The 17199-nt window shown below is 35.0% G+C and overlaps 1 protein-coding gene across 12 annotated transcripts in view; it reads left to right on the top strand.

Moving 5' to 3' along the window:
* Tlk (Tousled-like kinase) overlaps positions 1-17199 on the top strand; it is a 207118-nt gene that overhangs the window by 47172 nt on the left and 142747 nt on the right. The window lies entirely within an intron of this gene.

Below are 17199 nucleotides of genomic sequence, written 5' to 3'. Positions count from 1 at the left end.
TTTGCAACATGTGGTCTAGCGTTGCCATGCTGAAGAATAACTTTGTCGTGTCTTTGCTCGTATTCCGGCCGTTTTCTTGCAGTGCTTGGCTCAAACGCATCAATCGTGGTTTCATCGAGCGATGCCTTCAAATTGTTTAATGTCTCAACGCCAAAATCACCACTTTTAAAACGTTGAAACCACATGTGGATATCCATGGAGCATGATTTCTATAAGTTTCACAAATGTATTCGATGACCTTCAACCGTCTTTTTCTTCAAATTGTGGTAAAGAAGTAAAACTTCTAGCAGATGCAAATATTTTCAACGCATTAAAAAAAATGTGTCTTCACATTCGACGAAATGACACATGCTGAAAGGTAAAGCGTCAACATGAAGCCGATTACAAAGGCACCAATGTAATTAACACCATCTGTGGTAAATCCTTTAAAATTAGTTTATAACCGTAATATATTTATTTCAAATTGATAACATGTCTTTGGTAAGGCCCGAGATATTTTCTGGGGAAAATTGATTTTGTTAGATATGTCAGATTGGTTTTAGTTAGGTCTGAAGCTGAGGATCGATTTTTTTTGATATACTAGACTAAGTAAATAGGTTTTGTAAAAATACAAAATATATATACAATTACTTTTCAATTTTCTAGGATATTCCTAAATTTGGTACAGAAAACTGTTGAGTACAATATTAAGAATATATTAAATGAGTTATGATTAAGGAAATGACAATTATGCTATTTTAAAAAACAATACTGTAAAAAGTTAAGTACTAATGTATAACATCTTAAAACAATATGGTTAAGTATTTAGTTAAGAGCAAAGAATACAAATAATAGAATTTGAACTCCTTTAAAGTAGTTGGATGTAACAATAACTGTTTTTATTTTGATAATATTTGATGAAATGTTATTGATATAAAAGTTTTGCTTCTATTATACCCTGAAATTAGCGAAATTTTGATCAAATTGTTGACCTTGATCTTGAACTTAATCCACCGTAAATACAGCGGACGCCCATTAATGTGAACTAATTTTTAAAAAAGTTCACGTTATCGAAACGTTTATATTAACGGACGTTATTTTGATAATTTAAATAACAAACGTTTTACTAAAAGAAACGATTAATACATTTATGTATATTTATAAAAAAAAAATATTTTAGCGATTATTATTCTTTAGTTAGAAGAAAAATTGACATTTTAGAAGAACGAAGAACTAACATATCTGTGTATAATGCTTCTTTTCTTTCCGTCCGATCTAAAGCTAGGCTAACAATTTACTTAACACATCAATCGCTCCATTTCTAACTTAAATGAGAACGTTCTCGTCATCCTCACTGTCCACATCTTATCTTCGTTCCATACACTAATATCAATTGGAATACAAGCAACATTTAGAATCACTATTTTGAATAACAGAATCCAAGGATGCACTGACAAGGATTTCTGCATTCGATCTCAATTGTTCCATAATTAAACTTAAGGGAAGATCGTTATCTTCGTCATTGATTGATTCATTGATTTTTCCAGCATTTTTGAATAGTTTGTCGAAGAACATTCCAGACCATATGCAAATTTTAAACAGCTTTTCATAGTGTAGCCTGTTTCAAAGCCTCAGTTTTCGGGATTCTGTGTTTAGTGACTTCCTTGCTTCAGGTTTGAGCGTTCAGCGTCTTCTGTATGTGTACAATATGACAATGATTAAATCTATAAGATCCTACTACGTAATAAGTGTTAAACATATTTTACCCGAGTATAATAAATTACGACAGAATAGACATCGTTATTATAATAACAATAATCAATATCTTTCTTATTTTTATATGAGGATGCTATTAATGGTATGCTGATGAATATTTCCATGTGATTTTATATTTAGATTTGTGTGTGAATCATCAAGATTATTTTTAAATTACGCCACTAGTATTGAGGATACTGTTATAAATTTACATTGTATTTGTAAGATTTCAGTTATACATATGGTAAGTTAAATCATAAAAATTAGTAATAATTCGTGGTGATAATTTGAAAGTGGTGATTCAGGATTCTGATCTTATGGATTCTTAATCAAATACGTTGGGAACTTGTCGGTGATTAAACAAACCCTGATTGGCAATCGCACCACGCTTTTATCCCGTAAGTTTTTGTTTTGTATCCCCATTTTCTTGGCTGTATTTGACCAATACAGTACTTTAGAATTATCTGGAATAAAGACATGATATCTGGTTTGTATAGATGTTCATGTAGAACAAGTTTACCATTGGTATAGTGCATATTTACCACTGGTATATTTTGCTATTTTTCATTGTGTTTTGTAAGTAATAAATCCCTTATATATCACTGGCTTTACAAATTTTTATTATATATATATATATATATATATATATATATATATATATATATATATATATATATATATATTGTATAGTAAACCTAGTGCATTTCCTGGAAAAATATTTGTAGAAATATGGAGAAATATCTTCGTATTGCGATTCGACTATTTCAAAAATCTAATAACATTCTTATTGATTTTGGAGATTTAGAATATGAATAAATCTCTCATTAACGTTAATCCCTTTATTTAATCAATATAGACCAAAAAACGGATAAAAAGCAAGTGATAGCCAGAAGTAGCGATTATATATAATAATGTTGTTCCGATATATGTTTTATAGTCATTCAGGCGTTTATCACTGTTTAGTTGCTCACTCTGTTAAGATGCTAGTAGTAATATCAATTAGGATATAAATATGGACTAACGAAACAAAATATGAATATATACACATCAGATCTTTTTAATTTAATTTTCACCAAAGTTTGACTTGTTTGACAAAGTTTGACCATTGACTCGTAACATATGGCTGAAAATCCGTGGGCTTAACAAAGAAACCGTGCTTTTTTTGTTCCAAATTGGCTTTGTTCATCAACGGTTCCGGTTTGTTAGTTTAAACATGGCCAAACACTGTTCAGAATCATCAACACGTTCTTGTTTTTGGTCAACACTGACCAAATGCTCATGCAATATAAGACCAACACGCTCTTTTGACATCTTTACGATGTTAACTAACTTAACTCAACTTCACTTTCCAACCATTCAAAACGATATTGTGGATTTTTGTATGTTTTCTCGTATTACCACCTCATTTGGACGTCCACTGCGTTCTGTATCATCGGTGTTTCTACGACCACGTTTGAAGTCAGCAAACCAATGTTTTATTGTTGTTCCTGATGGAGCGGAGTTCTTATGATACTTTTCAAGCCATTACTTCGCTCGAACCGTATTTTTTTCCATCAACAACCAGTGTAAAATTAAAACACGATTTTTTTTTGATCAGTTGTTTGGAAAATAGCAAAAGTAGTGTCACTTTTAGCACAATAACTCACAAACTTATGAGTAGAATATCATGAAATTTTAAGATTTCTTAAGGTTATTACTAACTGAAAAAGCGGTTAATGCAATAAAAGTAGCGCCATCACTGTGTTAGGCCCGGGACTTTTCAGCTCATGTGTTAATAGTAGTGTGAAATATGATGAAGAAACTTACTTATTATTAATTTATTTTTTGTTAATGGTGAAGAAAATAACATAAAATAATCGACTTCTCTTATTGTTGATTGAGATGGTAGCCTCTTTGGTCTTTCAATTTTCCCTTTAGTAAAATCGAAATTATTTTTCTCTATGTGTGTATCAACTGATTCATTACAAAATCTTCTGATCACATCGTGGGTCGTCCGATGTACACTAACCTTTGCCGCCCACCGGTTGCATCGCAGTAGAGCTGCCCGTGCTGATGCGGCGTTTTTCTCTGGTTTGACCTTTTGCCGAAAGCTGTTGGTGGTGTTCAAGTGGGAAGACCGCTGTCAGGCGATGGGTGATAAATAATTATTGACAATAAATAGCAATACATTGTTTAAGGAGCAATTAAATGAATTAGGTAACGCGTTAAGTATTCAAAGTAAAGGTTTATTAATTGTTATTGTTAAATGTGACTGTGACAACAGTTTTGTTAATAATTTGTTTGCTTATTTATATTTTATTAAAGAGCTAGCGTGATTTAGTCACTCTTATGGATAATATAGGTACTAATACATACATTTCTTAGAATAATCAGTGGAGTAATAGTTGCAGTGTTATCCTCCTTGAAGAAACGAACCAAAGGGATCATCGTCGGATTCCAGATTAGACTCAAATCAAGCAACTATAATAGTTAGTCGGAAGATATTCTTAACTTGATCTAAAATCAACGAGATTGATTTAACAGTCAATCCTAAAGCCTATTTGAACCTATGCGGTGCAAATATGGGGTTCCACTATAACATCACACCAACTGCATCACTGCACCATGACCTCGGAATCAAATGGATACACGAAATAATCCAAGATTTCGCGCTAAGTCATGAAATAAGGTTGCTAAAACAGCTGAGTGTTGGCTTTTTGGAGAGAATTTCTTGAGGTCTTCAATTGATGTTTCTAGATCTGTTTCTGTTTCTGTAATTCGTATGTTAAATAAAAACTGTTACAATTTTGTGTTTTATATTTCAAATACACGACTTGACTCTATTTTGTATTTCGTCTTTTAAATGCATGCGAGATATTATTTTGTTATTTGTATTTCAAATTTTAATTAAAAAGCAAAACATGTATTTCGCCGAGCTCTGCCGCCATGGTGCTCCGTTTTTATTATTCTTAAACGGTCAACTACTGACATTTTTGTTGGGTTGCCAACAGCATTTACGAATTCGCCAACAATAATGGCGCCAACAGCCAGTTGGATTATTAACACCATATGGTGTAAAATAGCTGACGGTGCTGTCGACGATGCGAAATACCTGATTCGGATTATATGCATAAGAAATTCAGAATGCGCTCGCAAACGTCGTGTACGACGCTTATTTAAATCCAGTCCGCTCCGGGAACGCTCGGCCGTCCCGAGTCGATGCAAAAGAATACGAAATCGACACTTTACCAGTACGTTTTCACGGTTCATCAACCGCTTAAGATATTTCTGGGCGGCCATTATCGTGCGAGCGGCGGATACTTCCCGAGCCTCATCGCGAGCCGCTCTAGCAGAGAGGAGAGCAGTCGCCTGGGCCGCGCTGTCGGTTATTACCGGGATTTCGAAAAAAGAAAGAACGAAAGAAAGAATCGCTTCGCCTAGAGAAAACCGGTCCTCCGTGGTTGGTCGGTTGGTATCTTCGTTTGAGTCCCGTTTCCCTTCACGCTCTCCTCCTCCCCCCTCTTCACCGGCTCTTCCCCCCGCCTCGCTATGTGTCGTTTGCTTTGTTTGTCGATCCTCCATCGACATATACATACCCGATGCGTGACGAATCAGTATACAACTTTAAACATGCGTTATAAAAGAAGTTTTTTTTTCGCCATGCTATTTTTTGTCAAAGATTCCTTCAGGATTCCCATTAACTCATGTAAATTTGTCTGGATAATGTATTAAATTAATTTTGTTCTATTGTACAACGTGGGGGCAAAAGTCCCGTTGCTATTTTGATTGCTTATAACTTTGCTCAAAGAAAAGATAAGTAAGTTTGGTTTTCATAGAGTTTATTTAGTCTTTACATTTTATTATATCGGTTAAATGGTGACCGCGATTCGCTATGCAACTTTCGGCTCTTTTCAAGGTATTTTTCATAACATCTTGCAACATCTGAGGCAATTTCGTGTGACGAACATTATCTTTAAGATGTTGAATCGTTTGAATGTTGAATCTTGCCGAAACCATATGTCCTCTAGTCCTTGCTCTTCCATTTCAGGCACAAGAAAGTTTCGAATCATGTTTTGGTACCGTTCAGCAGTAACAGTAACTGCAAACCTTGGTCATTTTCAAAGAACTAGGGACCATTGATGGTGACGTGATCACTGAGAAGAAAATGGGCTTCATCGCTCATTATAGATTTAGACGAAAATTCTCTTAGGATTGCATTACTGTACTCAACTCGTGGATTAGGATATCTCGGTAGCAATTTTTGGACTAATTCAATTTTGTACGGAGACATTTTCAAATCAGTTTTTAAAATTCGCCTTAAGCTGCGTGCAGAAATGTGTAACATAATAAAATTTGGACATCTACGCAACACAATATTTATAGTGAAGCTGAGCTAAACGTCACATAACCAAGATGACGCGCAAGAATTAAAATGGTATCGGGACTTTTGTCCCACCTCTTCCTTGCACCAATACACGAATAAGACGAGTGTGTATATGTGTGTTCCAAATTTAAAATAAATATTTGACTATTTAGCTAAAATTAAGAGTAAACTTCTAATTAAGAGGAGTCTTCTGACTTCTTGCGTGTTGTCCAGTAGCTGTGTTGCTTTCACATTGCTGTAATTTCGTAACCTTATTTCGTATTTTAAGGCGAAATCTTGGATAACTTCGTAAATCCATTTGATTTCGAGGTCTTATTATAGTTCTGCGTTAGTTACGTAGCGATAAGCATTGGTAATCAATCGAAGAACTTTGTTTCTTCCGACTAACCGGTACAATTCTTTGATTTTGAGCCTGGCCTGCTCTTTTGTTTTACGCGATATTTTCAGTTTAACCTACCATCGAGGGCGACACCGAGGTATTTCGTTGATTCTGCTAGAATTCACATATTTGTAGCTACTAAGATGTATTTTCCAGTCACTAGTATATTTGTAACCGTTGTTGAATGCCCAAGAAATGTTCCAAGGGCTGTTTCTTTTATTATTGGAATATCAGCAGTATAAGGCAGATACAGGAGTGGTTCCAAAACACTACGCTGGAGAACTCCAGCTGAAATAGATTTAAGTCACCTAAATTAGCTCTCGAAAAGGTGTGGTTCCAATATTTGATAAAATTTTGCGGTAACAATGTCCTTATTTCGTGAGTTAATCTCAAGTTCCATACCCGATTGGGCAACTTGTGAGATGCCCAGGAATACAGGACAATATTTCTTTTCTTCAAACGCCTTTTCAATCATCGTTGTACTCTACTTTGAACTACTACTTTTGAACGTTTCAAGAGCTTTCGATGTTTTCAATTCGATGTTTTGAACGCTCAAATAATCTGTTGTTTGAGCCGATGTGTGAGAGCTCGCATTGTCGTGATGAAGAACAGTCCGGCATCTCTTGTTTGTTTCCAAACAAATGGTTGTTTACCAATCAGAATTTACTGTTCTACGATCCTCTAGAGGCACTGTTACAATAAGCAGGCGGACAACTTTTGTTGAATTTGGTTCATCTTGGAACATATGGGATACAGTCAACTGGTACTTACTTTCGGGCTCATACGAATATATCCGTTATTGTTACTGTCACGATTTTATGAACGCCTTTCGAAGCACCGCGATTGATTTTCTTAAGCATTTCTTTGCACCAGTTGACACGAGCCTTTTTTGAGCGATCGTCAAATTGTGTGCGAACATAACTTCTGCACAGCTAAGTGTTCATGTATAATCGCATATACGCTGGTGGAACTGCTTAGGGATGTCTCAATCTCACAATAGGTGACATGAGGATCTTGCTTAATCATTTCGTACACAGCATCGATGTTTTCTGGCACAACAGCCGATTTTGGACGACCTTCACGAAACTCGTCGGACAGCGAACTACGACCACGATTGAATTCACTAAACCAGCGATACACGGTGGTTTTTGATGGAGCTTCATCGCCAAATGTCAGTTGAGTTGATTGATGCACTTTTGTTGTGATAATCCACGTCCAAAATCGTAAAAAATCCTCGCACGAAAATGTTCAATATTCAGTTCAATTTTTTATCGAGACGAAGCTTTCAACTAAATATAAAATAAACAAATAGCGTCCGTGCGACAAAATGTTCTGAGTACGTATATCGTCAAAACTGTCAAACTTTACGATGGAACCGTCAGATGGACTCACATGACAACAGTGTTGCCAATTCTCGAAATATAAATAGTGACCCTCGTATCAAGATTATAAAATTTTAAACTAGGAAATAGGAAAGTAATATTTTCGAAGAGTATCGAGATCCTGCGAGACTTACAGCGTGTTAGTTGAAAAGCAAATAGTCTCCCCGAGACTATAGATTGATGTCAGGTTTCTTTTAACATTTTTTCGTAGATATCGTGTTTCACCATAAATATTCTTGGTCGATATACAATCCGATGTTCTGTGCGGTTGTACTGTACTCTCTCTACTACTCTTTTAATCGTTTTGCTTTAAATTGGTGGGGCGAACGACCCCGTGAGTCGTGACGTGAAGGTGGAGTTACTCGCGGCGGTCGAGATAAGGATTGAGAAAAGCCCGCTGGAAGGCCCTTTGACCCCGTCTTGGCGGTCGTCGGAAATCAATACCGATGCGAAACGTACCAGCCGCGCTGGACTTGACGGCGTGGCCTTTCTTTATCCCGAGGGATGGATGGTCGACGGGTGGAAACCAGCGCGGGATTGGGGGCGGGGGTGTTAGAGAGAGGGTGACGGCGGCTTCGAGCCACCAGGGGAAGGTGTGGAACGTAAAGAATTGCTGAGCCGTTGGGGGGAATCTGGCTCGGGGCGGGGTTAATTGGTTTTAAATTAAAGTTGCTTGGTTATTAGCCTCATTAGGCCGGATACCTGCTAATCCCCACTTTTGCGTTATTGTTTTAATTAAAGTTAAACTGGAATTGGAAACATTCGGTCTTTTTATCGCGTGAAATTGTAATTATTTTATTTTGTATCGCGAATGTTACCTTCATCGATACATAAACAGGGATAATTGTTCTGGGATATTTGAATTTTATCGATAATAATGTGGTTATTTCTGGGTTTGAGCTGTCCGTCTCAAAATCATCGATTATCCGATTACTCAGAATGAGGAACTATCCTAGACCTCACTTCCTGTCTTCCCTCTTCATCATATGAAGAAAATACATTCAGGATCTCAAATCCAGGCGGCAAAAGAGCCCAATATTTATAATTAGTCAACATCTTGTTCTTGCTAATTGCGCGTTTTTTCCTCTCGAACGTAAATGAGAAAATCTGGCGAAGTTAAAACCATTTCATTTAAGATAAACTTAGTTTATAAAAGAATATACAGGTGTAATAAATTGTTAATAGCGAAAATCTTCACTGTCACTGTCAAGTGGCAACAACCGTAGGCTTTCTTGTATTTGATATTTGCCGATTTATAACCTCAAATTATTATTATTAATGTTTTGAAAAATTTTGCCGACGTATAACAACGATCTCGATCAATACCAACACAATTCGAATCTAATAGACCGATTTGGTTACATGTTCGGACGCATCAGACTTCATTCTGTCTCTTTTTAAATAGAGTTATGCTAGTTAGTAAAATGAGGAGGACAAATTCGTTCAGAATTTAAACGAAATTTTAGGTCTTTACAAACTGAATGTGGTAATATATTCGACGACATTGATGACGTGCATTGGCTGTTTTATTGAAAGGGCTATAATACGTTACCAACGTCCGTGACACGGCATATTTATATTATTATAACAATCTGATTTTTCTACTATTAATAGATCAGATATCGAATTTAATAGACCAATTTGGTTACATGTTCGGACGCATCAGACTTCATTCTGTCTCTTTTTAAATAGAGTTATGCTAGTTAGTAAGGTGAGGAGGACAAATTCGTTCTGAATTTAAACCAAATTTTAGGTCTTTACAAACTGAATGTGGTAATATATTCGACGACATTTATGACGTGCATTGGCTGTTTTATTGAAAGGGCTATAATACGTTACTAACGTCAGTGACACGGCATATTTATATTGTTATAACAATCTGATTTTTCTACTATTAATAGATCAGATATCGAATCTAATAGACCAATTTGGTTACATGTTCGGACGCATCAGACTTCATTCTGTCTCTTTTTAAATAGAGTTATGCTAATTAGTAGGGTGAGGAGGACAAATTCGTACCGAATTTAAACCAAATTTTTAGGTTTTACAAACTGAATGTGGTAATATATTCGACGACATTGATGACGTGCATTGGCTGTTTTATTGAAAGGGCTATAATACGTTACTAACGTCAGTGACACGGCATATTTGTATTGTTATAACATTCTGATTTTTCTATTATTAATAGATCAGATATCGAATCTAATAGACCAATTTGGTTACATGTTCGGACGCATCAGACTTCATTCTGTCTCTTTTTAAATAGAGTTATGCTAATTACTAAGATGAGGAGGACAAATTCGTTCGGAATTTAAACGAAATTTTAGGTCTTTACAAACTGAATATGGTAATATATTCGACGACATTGATGACGTGCATTGGCTGTTTTATTGAAAGGGCTATAATACGTTACTAACGTCAGTGACACGGCATATTTATATTGTTATAACAATCTGATTTTTCTACTATTAATAGATCAGATATCGAATCTAATAGACCAATTTAGTTACATGTTCGGACGCATCAGACTTCATTCTGTCTCTTTTTAAATAGAGTTATGCTAGTTAGTAAGGTGAGGAGGACAAATTCGTTCTGAATTTAAACCAAATTTTAGGTCTTTACAAACTGAATGTGGTAATATATTCGACGACATTGATGACGTGCATTGGCTGTTTTATTGAAAGGGCTATAATACGTTACGAACGTCAGTGACACGGCATATTTATATTGTTGTAACAATCTGATTTTTGTATTATTAATAGATCAGATATCGAATTTAATAGACCAATTTGGTTACATGTTCGGACGCATCAGACTTCATTCTGTCTCTTTTTAAATAGAGTTATGCTAATTAGTAAGATGAGGAGGACAAATTCGTTCCGAATTTAAACGAAATTTTAGGTCTTTACAAACTGAATGTGGTAATATATTCGACGACATTGATGACGTGCATTGGCTGTTTTATTGAAAGCGCCATAATACGTTACCAACGTCAGTGACACGGCATATTTATATTGTTATAACAATCTGATTTTTCTACTATTAATAGATCAGATATCGAATCTAATAGACCAATTTGGTTACATGTTCGGACGCATCAGACTTTATTCTGTCTCTTTTTAAATAGAGTTATGCTAATTAGTAAGATGAGGAGGACAAATTCGTTCCGAATTTAAACCGAATTTTAGGTCTTTACAAGGTGAATATGGTAATATAGTCGACGACATTGATGACGTGCATTGGCTGTTTTATTGAAAGGGCTATAATACGTTACGAACGTCAGTGACACGGCATATTTATATTGTTGTAACAATCTGATTTTTGTATTATTAATAGATCAGATATCGAATCTAATAGACCAATTTGGTTACATGTTTGGACGCATCAGACTTCATTCTGTCTCTTTTTAAATAGAGTTATGCTAGTTAGTAAAATGAGGAGGACAAATTCGTTCAGAATTTAAACCAAATTTTAGGTCTTTACAAACTGAATGTGGTAATATATTCGACGACATTGATGACGTGCATTGGCTGTTTTATTGAAAGGACTATAATACGTTACTAACGTCAGTGACACGGCATATTTATATTGTTATAACAATCTGATTTTTCTACTATTAATAGATCAGATATCGAATCTAATAGACCAATTTGGTTACATGTTCGGACGCATCAGACTTCATTCTGTCTGTTTTTAAATAGAGTTATGCTAATTACTAAGATGAGGAGGACAAATTCGTTCCGAATTTAAACCGAATTTTAGGTCTTTACAAACTGACTGTGGTAATATATTCGACGACATTGATGACGTGCATTGGCTGTTTTATTGAAAGGGCTATAATACGTTACCAACGTCAGTGACACGGCATGTTTATATTGTTATAACATTCTGATTTTTCTACTATTAATTGATGAGATATCGAATCTAATAGACCGATTTGGTTACATGTTCGGACGCATCAGACTTCATTCTGTCTCTTGTTAAATAGAGTTATGCTAGTTAGTAAGTTGAGGAGGACAAATTCGTTCCGAATTTACACGAAATTTTAGGTCATTACAAACTGAATGTGGTAATATATTCGACGACATTGATGATGTGCATTGGCTGTTTTATTGAAAGGGCTATAATACGTTACCAACACCAGTGACACGGCATATTTATATTGTTATAACAATCTGATTTTTGTATTATTAATAGATCAGATATCGCATATAAGGAAACCCGATGTTGTTTAGAAAAACGTCGACGATAAACAAAAAATTGGTTGACATTTGCCATTACCTGACGTGTTAACACAGAGCGTTGGAAACATGTCGGGAAAGCTGGGAATATTTTGTTTTTTCGTCGAATCGACGTCCAATAACGGCAAATGAAATCGACGGAGCGTATTGCGAAGTATGATATGTTGCTCGGTTCGTTTTTTATCGATCCGGGGTTGGGGCGACGTTGCCTTTCGCGTTGGCCATTTCGACACCTCCACCGGCTGCTGATCTTCGCCTTAAACGCGATTCCATCATCGGGCTGGCAAATCGTTTGTGCGCTACTCGTCACCGAGCAGGTGGCGGGAGGGGGACGGGGAATAATATAAAGGGGTTGGCTTCTAGGATATTTCTCGCTTCAGTTTCGACCCGGTCCGTACAGTTCCGCAAAGATTCCCGTCGACGACGACGACGACACGTTATCACGGCGTCTCTTTCGCCGTGCCATACACGCGCTCTCCTCGAAACGTCGACTGTCTCGTCTCCCGTCCATTCTCCTCTCTCCATCGCTCTCTTTCGGTCCCCGACGGGACCCGCTCCGCCACCTTCAGCCGCCCCTCCCGGTCCACCGCGCGTCCCCCCGACCCGATGTTAAATGGGAAAATTCCACGTCGATACTCCGCTATGCGGTCCTGGATTCGGTTTTCTTCTCTGGCCGCAACGTTGCGGCTGATGGTCCAATGAGAATCCAGTTTCGTTTAAAATTGAAACGTGTCCTCGACAGGGCGAAAAAAAAAAGAATATTTCCGGTATTGAAACGTCTTTTGCTCGATGTCACGACGTCTAATCGCGCACCGTGTTTTTAACATTAACGAAGAAATACCATACCTCAACCAATTTGTTGGTGCTTTTAACCATCCCTAATACTTTTCCTAACTATATATGAACTTTATTACCAATTTAATTATTATTAGCGATCGCTCAGTGGTCGAAATTCGACCACGGTTATTAAGTTACATGAATAGTGTCATGAATTTTGACAATAATTTCAACATAAGATCAGAAATATATTAAACATATAGCAGTAATAAGTCTCTATATTAAAACGTATTAAAATATATGGAAACTATCTCAACAACTAATAGTCACCTGTTTTTAATTAAATCTGATTTCCATTAATTTTCAATAATCACGTATTTATAAGTTTAAATTACTACATCACTGAACATTATAACAAATGTAAATAAGTAACATTATTTTCTGGACTTCAGAGCATCAAAATATAAGTAAATATGACTTTTCTTCACTTTTGTGTTATAAAACATAAATACAGAATAATAAATGAAGTAATACATGTTAAACAGTTTTGAAATTGATTTTTAACTTTAGTTATTTTATATAATAATAGTTTAGCTTATTTTTTATAATCTAGAAATGTATATTAAAAGAAATGTATTATATTAAAGGACTTTTGAAAACTTAGGTCTATAAAGTAAATAATCAAAAGAATGTTATTATATTAACCGTTAAACACTTTAATATTTATCAATAATTTAAAATATGTAAAATTACCTCATTATAACTGCTGCCTATTTTCATTGCTTTATTCATGTATTTATATAATTTTTATCTTTTATCTATGTTTCTCGCCTAAAATATATAATGAAAAACAATAAATACACTAGGCTGATTAAAATATTAGTTTTTTAGACAGTAGCTGTAATTTGTTTGCTGCCTGTAGATGTGTTTATTTCAAGCTCTCGTGTTATGTATTTTATGTAAATATGGAATTTTGCAGGTAGCTCATTTTTATTTTATCATCTATGGATTTCAATAATCTGCTTTCTACTTTGTCGTAGGTTTAACGTAGGAACTTGTAGTCTATTCAAAGTTTTTTTGCACATATGTCATCAAGATGTTTAATGTATTGCCTGTCGCAATTTGTAAATTCGTTTTTGAATCAGACAATATTTTCCTTTTCATTTTATACTCGTTAAAAAGAGACACAATGCTGTCTGAATAGTTACGAATGCAAAATTCTTGATAGCAATAGTGATAACAGGTTATAACTCTAACCTATAAACTATTGTTGCTATATAATTAGCTGTACTTTTTAGTTGTACTATAATGTTAAAATAAATTATATTTGATAACGTTTTTGTTCAATTATTTTATTTAGATTATAATTTTGTTGTATTTGAAAGCCAAACCGAACTATAACTCAGAGTTGATAGATATTTAAATAACGTATGTATAAAATAACTTTGAACAGACTATACAGTTCATCAACAAGTGAGGAATGAAAATTCTATGAAGCTATTTTATAATTGTTAATTCTCTTTACAACATTCATTTTAATTTTTGATGCATAAATTAACGTATTTATTACCTGGAATGTTCGGTTGGTGCTTTGTTAGGAATAGGAAATGCGTTTGCTAATGAAACCTCAAATTAATTAATTAATTAATTAAAGAAGTTATAAGTTATATATGACCGCTCATATTTTTAATAATCTAAATCGAATACAGTTACCTTAAACCACAAAAAAATCAAAATATTCACAGTCAAGTTTAAAGCATTATACGTTTTAAAGGGCAGCGTTGTAACTTTATACCAATAATAATTGTATTAGATAATTCAGTTAATCCAAACGAAGCGTGATTATGAAGCAAATTATTTTCAGAGAGAAAATAAAACGATATTTAAGAACAAGTCAGTTCCAGCTGAGATGCTACAGATATTAACATAAAATGTATACGAACTCATTCACGATTGCTTTAATAGCTCTCAATAAAGAAATCGTTCTAATAGAGGGTAAGGGCGCTGTAAATCCGGTTAATAAGGCACTTTTCGATGCCGTTATTAATAAAGCAACAGAGTCGGTGTGTGTGTGTAAACGTTCAACGAGGCCCAGGGCGCCACAATGAGGCGGATCCGACCAAAAATGAGGAGGAAAAGCGGCCGGGTGAGGAGTATCGATTGAGCGAACACCCCTCCTGTAGTCTACGCCAGATCGCTTTGGCGGAAGGGAGATCCCGAGAAAATTACGTAAACTTTCGGCTTCGAAATTTAAATTGTTTTCGAGGTGCCGTTTAATTAGTGGCCGGCGATTTTTTGCTACCGACTATTCAGCAGAGAATGCCAATTTTGGTGCTATATATAAATGACCAAGTCAAGATGTAATGTAATACTGGTTCATATTGGAATGCATACTCTAAGACATCTATCAACAACGTAACCTGCATGTATTAGCGTGTTTTTGTCAGTCAGAACTGGGCAAAATACATGCTTTGCTTTGGTAAAGCAGTGGTAAAGGCGATAGGACTGTCCTCCTACTGTTGCGATAACCGCGGGTTCGAATCATGCTGGGGCATGGTCGTAAATTTGTGTTTGTCCTATGCGAGAGTGTAAAATCCGCCAGTAACCAGGCTGGGTAAGACCGGATGTCTTCTGGAATGATTTCTAAAGTTCACTCACTCGCCAGTCGGTAGGCTTAATGTCGAGGACCGTGGTTCGAAGCCCACGTTAAACTGTAGGTTCAGACAAACTGCTGGTTTTTAAAAGGAGACTTTAAAATATATTTAAAAAAAAACAAATTACGAAATACAAAATATTTACAGTCAGATACTAGGTCATGTAAATAGAATGAAACTAATTCGGGCCAGCCTATTAATGAATAAAAGAAGAATTTCCTTCCATGAACATTAGATTTTTAGATATTCTGTCTTGTTGAGGAATGAATAAAACCTCCTAAAGAAACCAACCTTTATACAGGTCCCGAGAAACCTTTTGGCTTTATCGTTTAGGAAACTGACTAAGTCTAACGCCATTTTGATGTCTATGGTTGATCACTGTCACTCCCAGGCATTATTTCATGTTTTTTTATAATTTTCCTCTAAGACATGAATTATTGGATTTTGTATTTTTTGCCTCTTATCTGTTGTAATGTCTGCAACCAACGCATTTTGTAACTATTGTTACAGCATATATAACAGCATTATGATTCTTTTCTGGTGACAGTTTAAAAAAACTTAACATTTAAGAAACGTATCAAAGCTTTCCTTTTTTACTTGTGACTTACTAGAGACAATTATTATTGTTCTAATGGATGCCGTGGAGGACGTGGAAGTAATATAATTACTGGATAATACGGAGGAAATCAGACGATTGAAGCGAACCAAGCCACACGAACTTGTCTAAAATGTTACTGTTTATTTTAGCTTAAGTTAGCCCAATTTAACTTTAACTTGGAAAATATATATTGATGTATTTATCCTACACTCGTTTTCCTTGTGTATTAATCCAAATACAAAAGAGAAGTAGAAATAAGCTAATTTATAATTAAGATTGTAAGAAAGATAAGAGATGTTATATTAAAAAAAAAGACTCCTAGTCACTATCTCATGTCATATATATAATATTAAATGATATGGGTGGCTTTATTTTCACCCATCAATTTTTTTAATAATTTTTTTATAGTTTCTTTGATAAATGTGTACATGTTTTGTACACGGTTACCGTTTTATGTAATGTAAGGAAAAGAAACCTAAATAATTAGGGATTGTATATTTACTTTCCAATTTCGTGCTCGGAAATTATAAGACATCATACTTAATTATGTAAGCGATGCAGTATTGATCCTTCCTGTGAACTTCTTTCCTGTGTTTAATAGTTGGTAAGGACTAAGAGGTTTATATTTTATTTTTCTTTGGTATTACTGTATTATTACTGTTACTATACTCCTTTATTATCACCAATTTTGTGTTGTTCGAATAAAGCCATGATGTTTTTGCTGAAAGAACGTCTGTGGTTTCTGGTTTTATGGTTTCTTCTAAAAACATCTTAATTTTTAGTCTAACTGCGTCTAGACTAATTTGGTAGCAAATCTTTCTAACCAAGTTCTCCTAGCCTATAGTGGACTTTCTCAATTCTTCTTCAATTTCTTCAATTTTGTCTCCGAATATTACATGTTTCAATAATATCATTTTCATAGCGTTGCTGCAGCATATAGTAGATGTTAATTCGCGACGATTCAATTGACAAGGAACCCTCACATCCAGATTTCTGGTTACAGTTTACTGGAAACAATTATTAGTTTTCCCTATCTTCAAACAACCAGCTTTTCAGTAGATGCAGTAGTTT

The sequence above is a fragment of the Rhynchophorus ferrugineus genome, unplaced genomic scaffold (genome assembly GCF_030347505.1).
Source record: "Rhynchophorus ferrugineus isolate W39M unplaced genomic scaffold, kcgeb_rfMv2 rfM7, whole genome shotgun sequence".
Taxonomy (NCBI): domain Eukaryota; kingdom Metazoa; phylum Arthropoda; class Insecta; order Coleoptera; family Curculionidae; genus Rhynchophorus; species Rhynchophorus ferrugineus.
Note: the sequence above shows the minus strand (reverse complement) of the source record. Positions and strands in the feature narration are given on the sequence as shown.